The sequence below is a fragment of the Corticium candelabrum genome, chromosome 20 (assembly GCF_963422355.1).
Source record: "Corticium candelabrum chromosome 20, ooCorCand1.1, whole genome shotgun sequence".
Classification (NCBI taxonomy): Eukaryota; Metazoa; Porifera; class Homoscleromorpha; order Homosclerophorida; family Plakinidae; genus Corticium; species Corticium candelabrum.
This window is the reverse complement of record NC_085104.1, coordinates 3,429,480-3,443,311: the sequence shown is the minus strand read 5'-3', so window position 1 is coordinate 3,443,311 and position 13,832 is coordinate 3,429,480. Positions and strand designations below refer to the sequence as shown.

The 13,832-nt window shown below is 42.8% G+C and overlaps 1 long non-coding RNA gene across 1 annotated transcript; it reads right to left on the bottom strand.

The window, feature by feature from the left end:
- Positions 1-5,161: 5,161 nt before the first annotated feature.
- On the bottom strand, positions 5,162-5,586 carry LOC134195298 (uncharacterized). The gene is made up of 3 exons (XR_009972356.1): positions 5,494-5,586; positions 5,265-5,413; positions 5,162-5,198 (listed from the first exon to the last, which is right to left on the bottom strand). It is a non-coding gene; the product is annotated as an uncharacterized LOC134195298 (long non-coding RNA).
- Between the last annotated feature and the right edge of the window lie 8,246 nt (positions 5,587-13,832).

Genomic DNA, 13,832 nt, shown 5'->3' with positions numbered 1-13,832 from the left:
GTAGTCTGAATGCTTGAGAGAATTAAAAAGAGAGAACCAAGAGACAGCTATTCCATATTCCCTACATCTACAACCACAGACGAAGCCGCTGCATCAAGAAGACAAGAAAGAAAACATGCCAGACACGACAGACAGGGAGGTTTCCAAGAGGGTTATGTGTAAAGATGATTCATTTGGTAAGTGCTAGAAATTTTGATAGATGGAAAAATCAGAGGAAAGAATATCCAGACCAGCTGTCAAAAAGACAGAAAAATGAGTTTGGGAAACTAAAATCATCTCAGACAAAATATAATTGAAGGAAATGTTTGCTATACACATGTAAAAATGACAATAAGAGATTTCTGAGAAAAGTTTCAGCTCTTCTTGGACAAGCAGTTGTGTGTGTGTGTGCGTGCGTGTGCGCGTGCGTGCGTGTGTGTGTGTGTGTGTGTGTGTGTGTGTGTGTGTGTGTGTGTGTGTGGTGCTATAGCCTAGTTGATTAGAGAGTGCGTTTGAAGAATAAAAACCTCCGGGACCTTGCAAGGTTGCATGGTCAAGTCACATTGACGGCGAGCTATGGCATAATTTTCTTAAGCAAGAAACTTACACACAGTTGCTTCTCTCGACTCAGGAGTATAAATGAGTACCTGGTCATTGACTGGGGTGGACATGACCGCTGGCTTGGCACTAACATCATGCAGAAGACGGTTATGTGTAGGCCTTGGTATCCAGCCCAAAGCTGCGCCATAGTAAGTGCCCCTGGATTACTCTGGCTAAGCTCCAGGTGGATTTTAGCGCTGGCCCTAAGCCTCCACGTATCGCATGGAGGCCCTGTCTCTAGAGGCAGGAGCAGCTATCTCCGCAACTACCCTTAAGGTTGACGTTGTTCACGTATAACGTGGAGGTCTTCCCATTTGTGCATTGTGTATGTGTGTGTGTGTGTGTGTGTGTGTGTGTGTGTGTGTGTGTGTGTGTGTGTGTGTGTGTGTGTGTTTGTGTGTGTGTGTGTGTGTGTGTGTGTGTGTCTGTGTGTCTACGTTTTTGTATGTATTAACTAGACGTAAAAGACATGTAGATTACCTTTAATTACTATAGTGCTATATAGTTCGTTTATGAAAACATGTATTGACAGACAAAACAAAAAGACAGCTAAAACCTAGACAGATAGACAGACAGACAGTCAGACAGGCAGGCAGACAGACAGACAGACAGACGGACAGGCAGACGGGCAAGTATAATGACAGACAGACAGACAGACAGACAGACAGACAGACAGACAGACAGACAGACAGACAGACAGGCAGACGGGCAAGTATAATGACAGACAGACAGACAGACAGACAGACAGACAGACCGAGAGAGAGAGAGAGAGAGAGAGAGAGAGAGAGAGAGAGAGATGGAGGTAGACAGAGACGGACAGACAGACCAGCTGACGGACAGACAGACCAGCAGACGGACAGACAGACCAGCTGACGGACAGACAGACAGGTAGGCAGGCACCCAGAGAAACGCATTAGCTAACAGACAACATATTGTGACAAAAATGCCATATGAATACCTTTGCCTGGTGAGATCTCTAGCTGACAGATGGACATTTGATATCGATCTTCTCCTCAAGAACGACAAGGCAGAAGCTATTCTTGCCATGTGAGCATCAAAGGTTTCCGTTGACATTCGCACAGAGCGGAAATGGCTGTCTGCATCTTGCATCCTCATCTCTTCGAGCAGGTTGGCAAACTCTCCTTGCTCTCTCCATCGAAAGATCCAATATTGTTGTTGCCCTCGCCTGGCTTCCGAGTGCTGACAGTTCATCAGAAGCAGCCAGTCATCCTACCGCTGTATGATTGTAGTGAGCATGCGCGTACTGCATAAAAATTAGCTCGCTCCACGGTGTTTTCAGTCCCGGATCATTACCTCTAGTTCGGTGTAGCGAGTTTCTGCGCGGGTGTAAGTATGTAATCAAATTAAGTTGAATTTATAATTATAGTTAATTATAACTTGTTGTACGGTATCCGTAGGCGCCTCGCGTTCGCGAGTAACACGTTCAAGGGAGTTTTCAGACCGTCTACTGAAACGCCGAGTCCTAGCTAGACAATACGTATTTTTTCAAACCCTAGCTGTCATGGAAGTAAACATGCTTGCTAGTAGTTTAGATTACGTATATAGGCCTGGTATAGGTATAGTCGTCGTTTTGTGATCGTGATCAAGAAAATTGAAATGTACAGTCTAGATATGCACTCAGTTCCGTTGTAACGACTGTGGTATGGTATTTACTGATATAGAAATTGATATCAGCAAACATTGACTTAGATGCAGCAGAGATTAGTAAAGGATTGATCATACTGTAAGTATGAGACGTGTGAATACTTGATTGCAGGTGGCATTCAACTTATCAAGGTGTTTCTTGGTTGTCACGTACACACAATCCCTGGCTACAATACAAAAGGATGGACGGCGGGGAGTTCATAAAGCGTTTACGTCACAGTTTGCTCACTTAAACGAATCGTTTTTAGACTCATCTCTAGTCGGACACGGAAACGATGTTTCAAGGTAGGTCCTATCATGAAACGTGGTCGTGGGCAGGAGAAATTTGAGATTTGTACACACACACACACGCACACACACACACACACACACACACACACACACACACACAGATATATATACCAAAAGGTCGATGGAGAGCCATATAGGACCACGCCCATTTCTGTTGTGCGACCCGGATTAGAAGCCTCGCAACACACCGCCATTATTAAATCATATTAATTATATTAGCTAGGAACTGAGCTTTCGATTGCACTTGGACGTTGTTGTAGCCTCTGTACGTACTTGTCGACATTGCTATTGTAAGCCACTGTCAAGCGTTTGCAAGTCGACGGGTAGCGGCGATGAACGGCAGAGCTCAGAAATGCCACTTACACGCCTTTGTACGCGTACACAGCTTTTCAGTTGAAGCCGCAATGGATCCTACGGCTCTACTGCAATCACATTGAATTTGCCACGAAACCCCACGCAACATAGCTAGTCTTTTCCTTGGGTTTCTACGGTTCTTGATGAAAGAACACACAAAACTATAGTTGGGAAATCTGAAACGCAATCTGAGCAGAGAACTGATGCGTATACGGTATATCTCTACGTTAGGAAAGCTGCTAGATCAAAATGATGTAGTAGGAAATGACCTCCTATAATATTTCGTCGCAAAACCAACTTGGCAGCAGAGCATGAATCATGAACTATCTGCAGATTACGAAAACCCACTGAAACCTTCGTAACACAAGCTTAACCCAATGCAATTGTTAGTCGTTTTCATCTGACTCAACGCAGCGCGAGTAAATTTCATTTAAGTCGGTAAGCTGCAGTAAAACGAGAGAAAACAAGTCTGCCACACGGTGGGAGCGAGCAAGACATTAGAATTCAGAGGCATACCAGGATAGTAAATTGTAAACGTTTCAGTATTATTATAGCTCCCCCATATAGAGGGATGCACTTTCTTTATTTCTTTGTTTGTCTTCAGTCTTTTGAAAGAAAGATATTTGCAATGTTTGTTTGCCATGTCATTTACCACCCTGTGTGCGATTGTGATGCAAGGTCACGCCTACCTACAAGATTGGTAGTGTTTACTTTCACACATAGTGGATAGTAGACTAGAAATTAGCAAGTCTAGAGCCTAAGATACAAGCGTGGGCCTCACAAGATGTGAGCGTAAGCAGCAGGATCGAAATGAATCAATCGGCGTCAAGCTTGGAAAGCGTAGCTGAACGTGAGTCTTCACTCTAGCCAATCATCATTACGCACTGTTCAAATTGCAAGTACGCGGGCACTTGGACTCAAACGGCTGTCTGTTTTGGCGGTTAGCTGTCGCGGCATCTGCTAGAGGATTATGCCATCACCAATGGCTACCACAGCACAGTCCAGGGATTTCGGGTACGTCCTAGTGGACGTGGTGTATATACGTGCAACATTCGAAAAAACAAAATTGGTATCTCTTCTCTTTTCTTGTCTGTATTACTGCAGTTGTAACGTCTGCTTTCTATGCTGAAATCAGCAGAGGTCCCTAATGCGGTTCAACTGAAAGAAACCACAGCCGCTGTTAGCGATTCATCAGATGGGCAAGAGAATCCTCAGAAACCACTTGAAACTTCAGATAAATGACAAGGATTGCTACTGAACGTTAAAGAAAGCACAAACAATGTCACTTGTTAAGAACATTTCTAAAGTGCATTTTGCTAGTTTCTAGTACGAGTGCAAAAAGGTTATTAGCATGCAATTTTGAAGGTGTAACGGTAAGATAAGGTAATTGGAAATATAATCAGACAATCAGGTCAATGTCCACTTGCCGTTGCAATCTCCATTACCAGTTTCGTCCGTTCCACGGAATGTAGAGTACTGCAGTAATCCACGGCAACATGTAGAATTTCGGTTATTCAAAACTCAGCTTTGTTCTTTACAAATCATGGGTTTTGAGTTGTTTTAGTGAGTTATTAGAAAACCCAGCTAGGCTAAAAGGGTCATTAATCCTACCTGGGTTATGCTACTTTCCATAGCAAAAGCCTATACCTAAGCCATCAAAAAGCAATATGGGTTTCGCGGCATATTCCATGTGCATTGGACTGCGTACAGTACTGTACGCTAACTAGCGAAGATCCCACGCTTCACACATTCCTACTACGCCCACAAAGTACACTTGTATGATTATCGCCGACAGCAAGTCGCGACACTGAAGTAGAGGTTGAGGTAACGTCAGCCCATCTGCATGGGGCTGCAATCCACACTGCATCTGGAGCTGGGCTAGTAGTAAGTTGGATTCGCTGACGCTGTGCCTATATTAGCTGTAGCGTCAGCGTTTAACAACTATCCAACATAGCTTTTTCGCCGACGTCGTGACGCTCCGTCGACCGTCATCGTCGTACACATTGTAAAGCAAAGACTATGTACCTATATAGCTGAACTACTAATTGATCGAGAGAGTGCAGCGTGTGGTAATTTAGATGTGTGGTAGTGTACACCTCTAATTGGGTAATAAAGTGACACTTCTGACACCATTCACACGTAATTAGAGACACGACATATGACACACCTACATCCACTTGCGAGCATGCATGTGCTATAGTGTATAGCTAAACCTAAATACACCTCTAGCACTCATGCACAATTTCCTACATTTTGAGCGACGAAACACTTACTCGTACGCCTTGAGGACCTTGATGGCCAACGTCTCCCTACAAAAAGCACAAAATTAAGATAAAGCATCAAGACGGAAACTAAACAGAGTGTTATTTAGTAACCTTTTGTCCCTTTTCTCCAATGCACATGCTGTTGTTGTCATTCGTATCGGTTGATGATACAGTCAAAACAACGTAGCAAATTATTGTTATAAGCAAATACAAATACAGTGTGCCTCTCTTCTTCTCCAACATGTCAAACATCTGCATGGCTGCAAGACCAACACAAACTCTAGATAGTCTTTGTTTGCTTTCACACAAACCATTTAGTCTGAACGCTGCAAAAACCTACACGAAGTCTCTGAACAGATAGGAAGAAATTTCGAATTCACTTGATGCAGATCAATGCCAGTCTTGAGTAGAGAGAACGTTGAAGAGCAACCGAGCTGAACAGTTACAAGACAAAGAGTGGCGTAATTGCCAAATGAAGAGCAGTATTGTACCGCATGTCTGGTGAATATGGCATGATGTTCCAACTAATATTGCATTAGAGAGCAAACCAATAACAATTTTGTAAACTCATATTTACATAAGTTACATCCGTGTGAGTGAGTGACTGTGGACGAAAGCGGAGGAGCTAGCCTCATATGCAACAGTTCCTGGTAAAATACACTTTCGCACATTTAGCCCTACCCCTTTGAATTGAATTTCCGTTGTCACGGTTGAAGATGTCGTTGTGAGAACAGTCTAGACAGGGGAGGCATCTATTTGTGGAGTGACTTCCTGTTGCATTGATAGCAATTGTAATCTGGCCGAAGAGAGTACACTTAGCTGCAAGAGTCATATACACAAACAGTGCAAGGGCTTAGAGTGGCATTGAGTAGACCGGTCTGTAGCCCTTCATTTGTAAGCGTGGCCATAGAAATCGTGAACTGTACATACGTGTGAGGACCAAAGCGGACTATTCTGGCAGAGGGCCCAGCTTGGCTCAAACTACTCTAAAAGGACTCACATTTAATTAATACAATTCCAGTGTGGTTGATTAGCCCGTTCTGTACACGTTTAGCAAAATAGTTGACACGAGTTTGTTCCTCCGTTTGTACGTCACACCTAGAACCCTAGAACCCGGATATAGTCAAAACATCTTGCTTAGTTCGACGTCCCCATGTAAGAAGCGACTCGCTCAATGCATACTGTCCGAGGTCACGAACAGGCTTTTCAAATTTGGTGCAAATCCAGCGTTCCGTTCGAGAGAAATTCGAGATGGCGAGCTTGATGGGGAAGAAATTGCGCCGCCGCAAAAGAACTCTGGAAGACGCGACACCTTCACTATCGACCTTGATCAGTTCGGCGTGCAGTCACAGTTTGTCATGCAAACTTTGAGCAGAAACAGCATCTTTGCTATTACAGTCGCGTTTGTGGAATTCAAAAAGGGCCTCTTCAAATCATTAATTAGTACATTTGAAATGTCAGGAGTATAAAGCGAATTAGGACTGGTTGGGTATAACGCGCGCTAGTAAGCGAAATAGAGCGCTAGCAGCACAGAAACTACGTCCTCCAAAGGGGAACAGTCATGATTACACGCATGTGCACATTATTAATGGCCTCGATGCTCCAATGTACAGTGCTGATATATTGAAAGAATACAGTATTTTAAATTGTTGATTACATAGACCACGGCAAACGATCACGTCTAGTAACATTGCGCATAAACGAACTACAAATATAAAACTTATTTAATCGTGTATACTTAAACAGGAAGTAGTGTCAATTGTCGTCTGGTTAAAGCCAATTTTTTCAAATTCAGGTCTGACCTCACCGACCCGCTCATACGCCTACGAAAGTGCGTTTACATTGTGGTGTAAAACATATAATCCTCATGAACAGTTTCAAGGTCATTGGCCCCGCAGTTTCGGTGTGATTGATGTTACGGACCGACAGACAAATACACAGACAGACAGACAAAAAGACAGCCAGACAGCCAGACAGACAGACAGACAGAAAGACAGACAAATAGACAAACAGACAGACAGACAGGCAGACAGAAAGACACACCAGGCATCTAGATATTTAGAGATACACCACCCATTCTCAAGTCTGGATCTGTCAATGATTCTACCAAAGCAGTGAAAGAATCCAATAAAAGTGAGCGTGTCCATAAAAGTAGGCGTGTCCGTAGAATCGCGAGATTTAGTCCCCCTATTCTAGGGGTCACTTAAACATATACATTCGTGACAACATGGCTCTAGAACAACGGTAAACAAAATCACATGACACAACCTACTCACGAACTCGTGTGACCAAGATTATGTCCTGTAGTTCGATCACTTTCTCAGCGCTCTGCAACAGAAAAGCTGAAGAAACAAAAACAACCATTCAGTGGCATAATCATCCAAAGCGAACCTTTCAACTGACGTGACTAACGTCTCAATTCGTCTTGTAGAAACGCCATGAAGGCGAATGACCTAAAAATGATCCCTAATGTCCGACTAGTTGTCTCTCAGATTTCACGATCTGCCGTAGCAACAGTAGGATGACCACTAACATCACCCCATAGGTATAGTAGCCAAAAAGAACGCTTCAGATCTGCGACTGAAGAAAGAAAATCACTCGAGATCAGGTGACTGAGATTATGTTCTGTGACTCATCCGCTTTCTTCGTTGCCTGTGTGAGTACAGGTTGACAAGACAAAAACCAACAATTTACCGAAAGGAAGTCATATAATGAGCCTATCGACAGAGATGACTTGCGTCTCAAACAGAGTTGTAGAAACGAGATGGCAACGAGATAAGATACTCTGTGACGGAGAATAAGTGAGATCAATTTTCAAGTTCTACAGCAACGTTACGACAGATGCTGACGTGACCCTCTCTACCTACTTGCTATCTAGTAGGACAATGACGCCAATGTAGCAGGTAGGTCTGGCTGAAGGTACTTGGCAGAAAACGAGTGACCGAGATTAGGAAATTGACAAGATTAGATCCGGGATTCTAATCTATACCACGTAATACAAAACTGGATTTGCAATATGCCAAAGCTTGAGCTTCCTGTTGCGTCGTCTCGTCCTGCGTGGGAGTGGCACGCGTCGCGCGTGACGTATTGGGCCATTCACAATATCATTTCAGCGCGTTATAGACGTTGCTTCATGAATTCTTGAACTGGCCACTCGCGCTTCGATTTTCTACTGGCAGAACTCTGCCGGATCACCCCGGATTTAATTCTTGAATGCCCCAGTTCGCTCAAAATCCTTTTCTTGTCTTTTCTTAGCACGCTAGTCTTTGTACATGTTGCAGCTGATCATCCACGAGTAAGGGCAGCTCCCTACACAATCCATAATGCTCTCCATGTCGAGTATAGAGGTGCCGACAGCAGTCATTACTAACGGAAACCACGTGTGCATTTTTGGTTGGCTGTGATTGGTCGAAATCAAAGTGCTACTTCCGATGCGACGTGCTCAGCTTCCGCTTCGACGATAAAATAGAACTCGGTTCTATTTGGACGTGTTGTGTCGCATGCTTCGCGTCCGCCTCGCGTCGAGACATTCACAATTTAAATTTGTACGACTCGAAACACGCAATGCGAAGCTCAAGCGTTCGCATATCGTAAATCCAGCTTAACTCTAGCTGTTTCCAACAAATCAAAATTAAATTTCAGTTTCTACAAAAAATAAAATACAGATCTCAAAACCGTAGCTAGGCATTCAGTCACAATACCGCGAAGGAGTCCCTCTCATTCGGACGGCACCAAGAGCTTGTGGAAGTCAAAGAAGACTCGTCTGGTCAGCCGGTGCTGCTCCAAGCAGTCGTCTTCCTCGTCAAACTGCGCAGCCATTCTGGAACGCACGGGAGTGCTAAAACATCACGTGGATAGAACGAAGTCCCGTCTGTATCGGACATGCATCTGTTGTAACAGGATATAGTCTATATTATTTATGTAAAATATTGCTTGTATTCTAGTTGTCTTTGTAGCCATTGTCCATTACGACGACCAATAAGCATTCGGCATACAATTTGTTCCACGTGCGTTTAAGTAGCTGCGCCCGGTTATTTGTTTGGCGACCAATCATCAGTTGCGATGTAATTGCTTAGTCTCCGTAATTGGTTCCACGTTCTACATCGTAAGACTTCGAATACGACAGTTATTTCTTTCGAAAACCGTTCGGCGACGTGTTTCTTTCATCGGCGAACGACTTTGGACAAGCGACAGTTTTGTGAGACACGTCCTCGTGGACAACTCGAACCGAGCAGACTCGCTCACCGTGATTCATGTTCCGCACTCGTAATCCGTTCAGTTATGACTTTGACTTTATTTGTAGGTTGATTTACACGACGTCTACGACTGATAATGAGCGACAGGAAAAGGTCTTGTTTCGTTCCGCGGCGATTCACATTAACTAGATTTCTAAATTCTTGTATTTCAGATTTTTGTTGGTATTTGTAATAAAGCAAGAAACATGTAGAAACATGTGCAATGTATTGAAGACATTGGCTGACTAGATAGAGCAGCAAGTTATGTTGTTCTGCAATCAATACAGCTGCTCCAGGAGCAAGTATGTTGCAATTCATTGTAGTTACTATAGCTGTGGTCAGTAGTGACCTTTCTCACAATATATGTCGTTCGTAAGTCAAACTGGCTTCTGGTTTCAGATACATTTCTTGGTGTCTGAAGAAGGTTCTCAAGGTTATCATCAAACAGTCGATGAATCCGAAAATTCTCAACACTTTTGCTGATATTTATTCTGTAAACAAAATTTCTGCTGATATCAGTGTGTTTCCTGCTGGTGTATTGCCAATGAATGGTTGACTCTCCGAAACACGTTGGTATTTGCACATACTGCACAATTGTGTGATTCAAAGAATCGAACCATTGACCACTTTCTTAATGTTTGTCGAATGACTGTTGCAGACAGCACATATAGTAAAGAGAAGTAACAGTGCCGATATATATAAAAGAAAACACATCTCCTTTGAAGGACCAGCACATACACTGTTAGAATCGGGAATCGGATCTTCTATGGACCTTGAGTTCAAATTTTATTTTATGTAATGTATTCGTAAACTAACAGAATGTACTTACTGTTTGCTCCATTTATGCTCTGAGCTTATATTGGAGTTGGAACCAGAGACATCAGCTTCCACTTCAAACAGATCAGATTCAAAGACAAGAGTTGGTCTGTTCTTGATAGAATGGAAAAGATTGGAGGAAACAGTAGCTCACACAAGACACTATCATTGCACATCTGTACTTTTTCAATGGACTGAATTCCTACAAGAAAAAACAACAATTGTTTGGTTATCATGTATACATTCATTTGATATTACATGTGAATATAGCTCTCAAACTTAGTACATGCATGCATGTGTAATTCTCTACTTTGTACGTACATTCGCACAATTTCTTAGTCAGTAATCAAATTAACCGGTCACTCACACCTGGAGACACTTTTTGGCTTTATTTGATCCCGGAATTTACTGTATATCTGCTTGGAATATCCTGTACGCGTTCTGTACACAACCATTTGCATGAGTTGCACTCATCTCATTTTCATTGTCTTCAATGTTTTGCAATGTAGATCCATTTCTTCTGTTTCTGTTCCTTTTTCCACAGGTGCTTTTGAATTGCTGACAATCAATTTGCAGTAGAAGCTGTAAAGTATAGACATAGAAATCAGTTCAGATTGCAAGACCATAATTCCCACCGCTAATAGGCTCGCTTAGCCAGACCATCTCCGCCTACATCCTTTCTGCGAGAGATAGACTGGTGATATGCCTATAGCATTCTTGTTCTGCGCTCCCCACGAATCGTGTGGAATAAAGACCTCTTTATAAATAGCAGGAGGTCTAAGTAGGTGTCACGCAATCGCATTCCGCTCATTTCGCTTGTGTTGATTTATGATAATGCCTGTGAACATACTCTTATTAGATATTCTTTCTTCGACCCGTAGACCTTCAACTACCGTCTTGTTGCATGAGGGACGTACATTTGTGGCCAAATTGTTCGCGAGGCTGTGGTTCTTCACCGATCGACGTCTGATTTCTATATCTATTGTCGTGATCTTGTGCGTCTGACGTAAGCATGTGACGTGCTGTTGTTTAGTCATAACGCTCTTTCGCCGTTCGTTAGTCTTATTTAGTTGCTGCTCGTTTTAGCATGTTGTTTAAATGCAGAGTGCCGCTATTGCGTCTTGTATGTATTTGTCTGACGTGTCGAGGAACTAAAAAGCCTCTCGATCAAGCAGTATGATTATCGTGGCTGTTGGAATTCACGCTCTCTCGTTAGTGTGCTACTGTGTTCAACACACTATTCAAAGTCCACAAGATTGACGAACGAATGTCTTCTCTTTGATTAGTAGCACGTCCGTTCGCAGGGATACATCTTTGTTAATTAATTACAATTGTAACTAACCAGTAATTAGCACACGTGAGACGAGTGGAATGCGATTAAGCAACACCTTCTGCTATCTATAAAGAGGTTTTTTTCTCCACGATTCTTGGGGAGCGCAGAACAAGAATGGATTAGGCATATCTCCAGACTATCACTCGTCGGAAGGATGTAGGCGGAGATGGTCTGGCTACGCGAGACTACATCCCTCAGTCCTGTTTACGAGTGGATGCTCGTCGATTTCAGCAATATCAGCGAAGCCTCTTCGTTGTGTTTAGACTTCAAGCCTAACGCTTACTAACAACACTTCCAGAAACACGCCTACTGCAAGTCACACATTGAGATGCATTCACAATGCAACACTTTCATCAATTGTTAATACGACGTTACACAATAGCTACATACCCTAGCTCTTTTTCTCTTCTCATATTTGCTCCCCTCTCACTTGCCATCACACTTTGGCCGCCAGTGGACGTTCGTTTCAGTGTTCGTTTGCAAGACATATCTAACGATCTAGAGGCGCCTGTTCTCAATTGTTTCTGACAAAGAGCGTGTCTCCACTAGAGCTTAAACATGTATACAACCTGTTTAAGTCTAAACCTGTTTAAGAATAATCGCGTCTCCTCTAACACTGAACCTGTTTACTTGTAAACCTAAACAGCTTTTGCTAAACATGATTAGGTAGTTTAACGAAAGCGGTTTAGGTTTAACGGTCACGTGATAGAAACACGCGTTCTACGACGATGGATGTTAGTTCTTTCGAGCTGTTCTTTCTCTATCTTTGGAGACTGTTGGAAGAAGACAGAACTAGGCAATGTCAGAGAGTGCGTAGACTGATGCAGAGGATCAGGAGAGAACGATTTCGGCTAAGACCGAGACTCGTGTCTCTGATGCTTTTTCAGATAACGAGAAGACGATCTCCGACTGTCTGGTGCACAAGAAACGAATTCGCGCGATATAAGAAAGTCCCGAGTAATTCTCTTAACTTAAAGCCCAGAATAAATGGACAAGTTGAGACGCTGTCTACTAAACATGTTTAGAGTCTAGACGTGTTTAACGTTAAACATGGTTAAAGAGCAACAAGTGGAGACACAGCCAAAGAGCGCTGGAACAACGTCTGGCTTTTGACGTGCTCGCCTGGTGATGCCAAACGATGAGGCCGAATACTGTGGAAAACCCATCTGTTTGTCTCTAGTGACCCGTACTGTTCTTGTCCAACGCTCTAAAAACTGGGTCTTGTGGAAAAGCAAACAAGCTGACTTGGTCGCTGTTTGAGTTAGAACAGCCAGCTGGTACACATATCTTCATCAGTTTAGGCCTAATTTATCTTATGCGTGTGCAGTTTCCGTTCATCTTGTGATATCACGACAGAAACGCCTTAAAATTACCTGAAGATGGAAGGCGGAGACAAATATTAGCCAAAAGAACCCCCGGTTTAGAGCTTTAGCTAGATAAAAAAAATTATGTATTTATTTTACTGCAAAGCAACATTTCCAAGTTAGAAAATAGGTAGCGATATTTGCATGTCGCCGTCCCTTTAACTGTATAAATAAATATTTTTTCATCAGATAGTAGGTTAGTTAGACAACCAATGTTTTCGTATTTTAGTATCTTAATCCTGCAGGGCTTAAACTGTATACCTCTCATTAGGTAGGGTATACAATTTTCTTTCCAATATATCAATTTGGCTACTTGTCAATGTCTCAAACAACTTGCTCGTAGGAATGCAAACTGCATTCACAATCAACGTCCGTGGCATGCTTTACGTGTGCTGTATAGACATGATAAAAGCTAGAGCAATGTGTTTAAGGAGTATATTGTAGCCTTCTATGAATGCATGAATATACTTCGTAAACATACATGCACATGCAGACTGGACCTGAGACTTGCTAAAATTAAAGCGTTCGGCGATGTTTATTAATCACTGAAACAGAGCATGATCTTGTTACGGCTGAGTAGAGCCGTCTGGTCTCGTGTAGTGCCTACGTTTCAAACGTCCGTTTGTGGAACGATCTCTAAGCCTGTAAGCTGTGAATGACTGCATGGATGTGGTCATCATGCCCTTGAGGAATTTTTTTATCACAGCTGTTGTTAGCCCTCCTCTGGTGATGTTAAAGTTGCAGTAAATGCTGTCGTTGTCGCTAAATCCTCTGATTGTGAGGCGCTCGTTCTATCGATGCTCAATATACGCTTGAGAGGTGCCGTTCATGTCGTCTGGTTTAAACAAAGAGCTCTAGTAGTAAGTTGTACTTGCTTCATTTTTAAGTGAAATTTAGATGGTTGAGCATTGCCAATATTAATAATGATTAA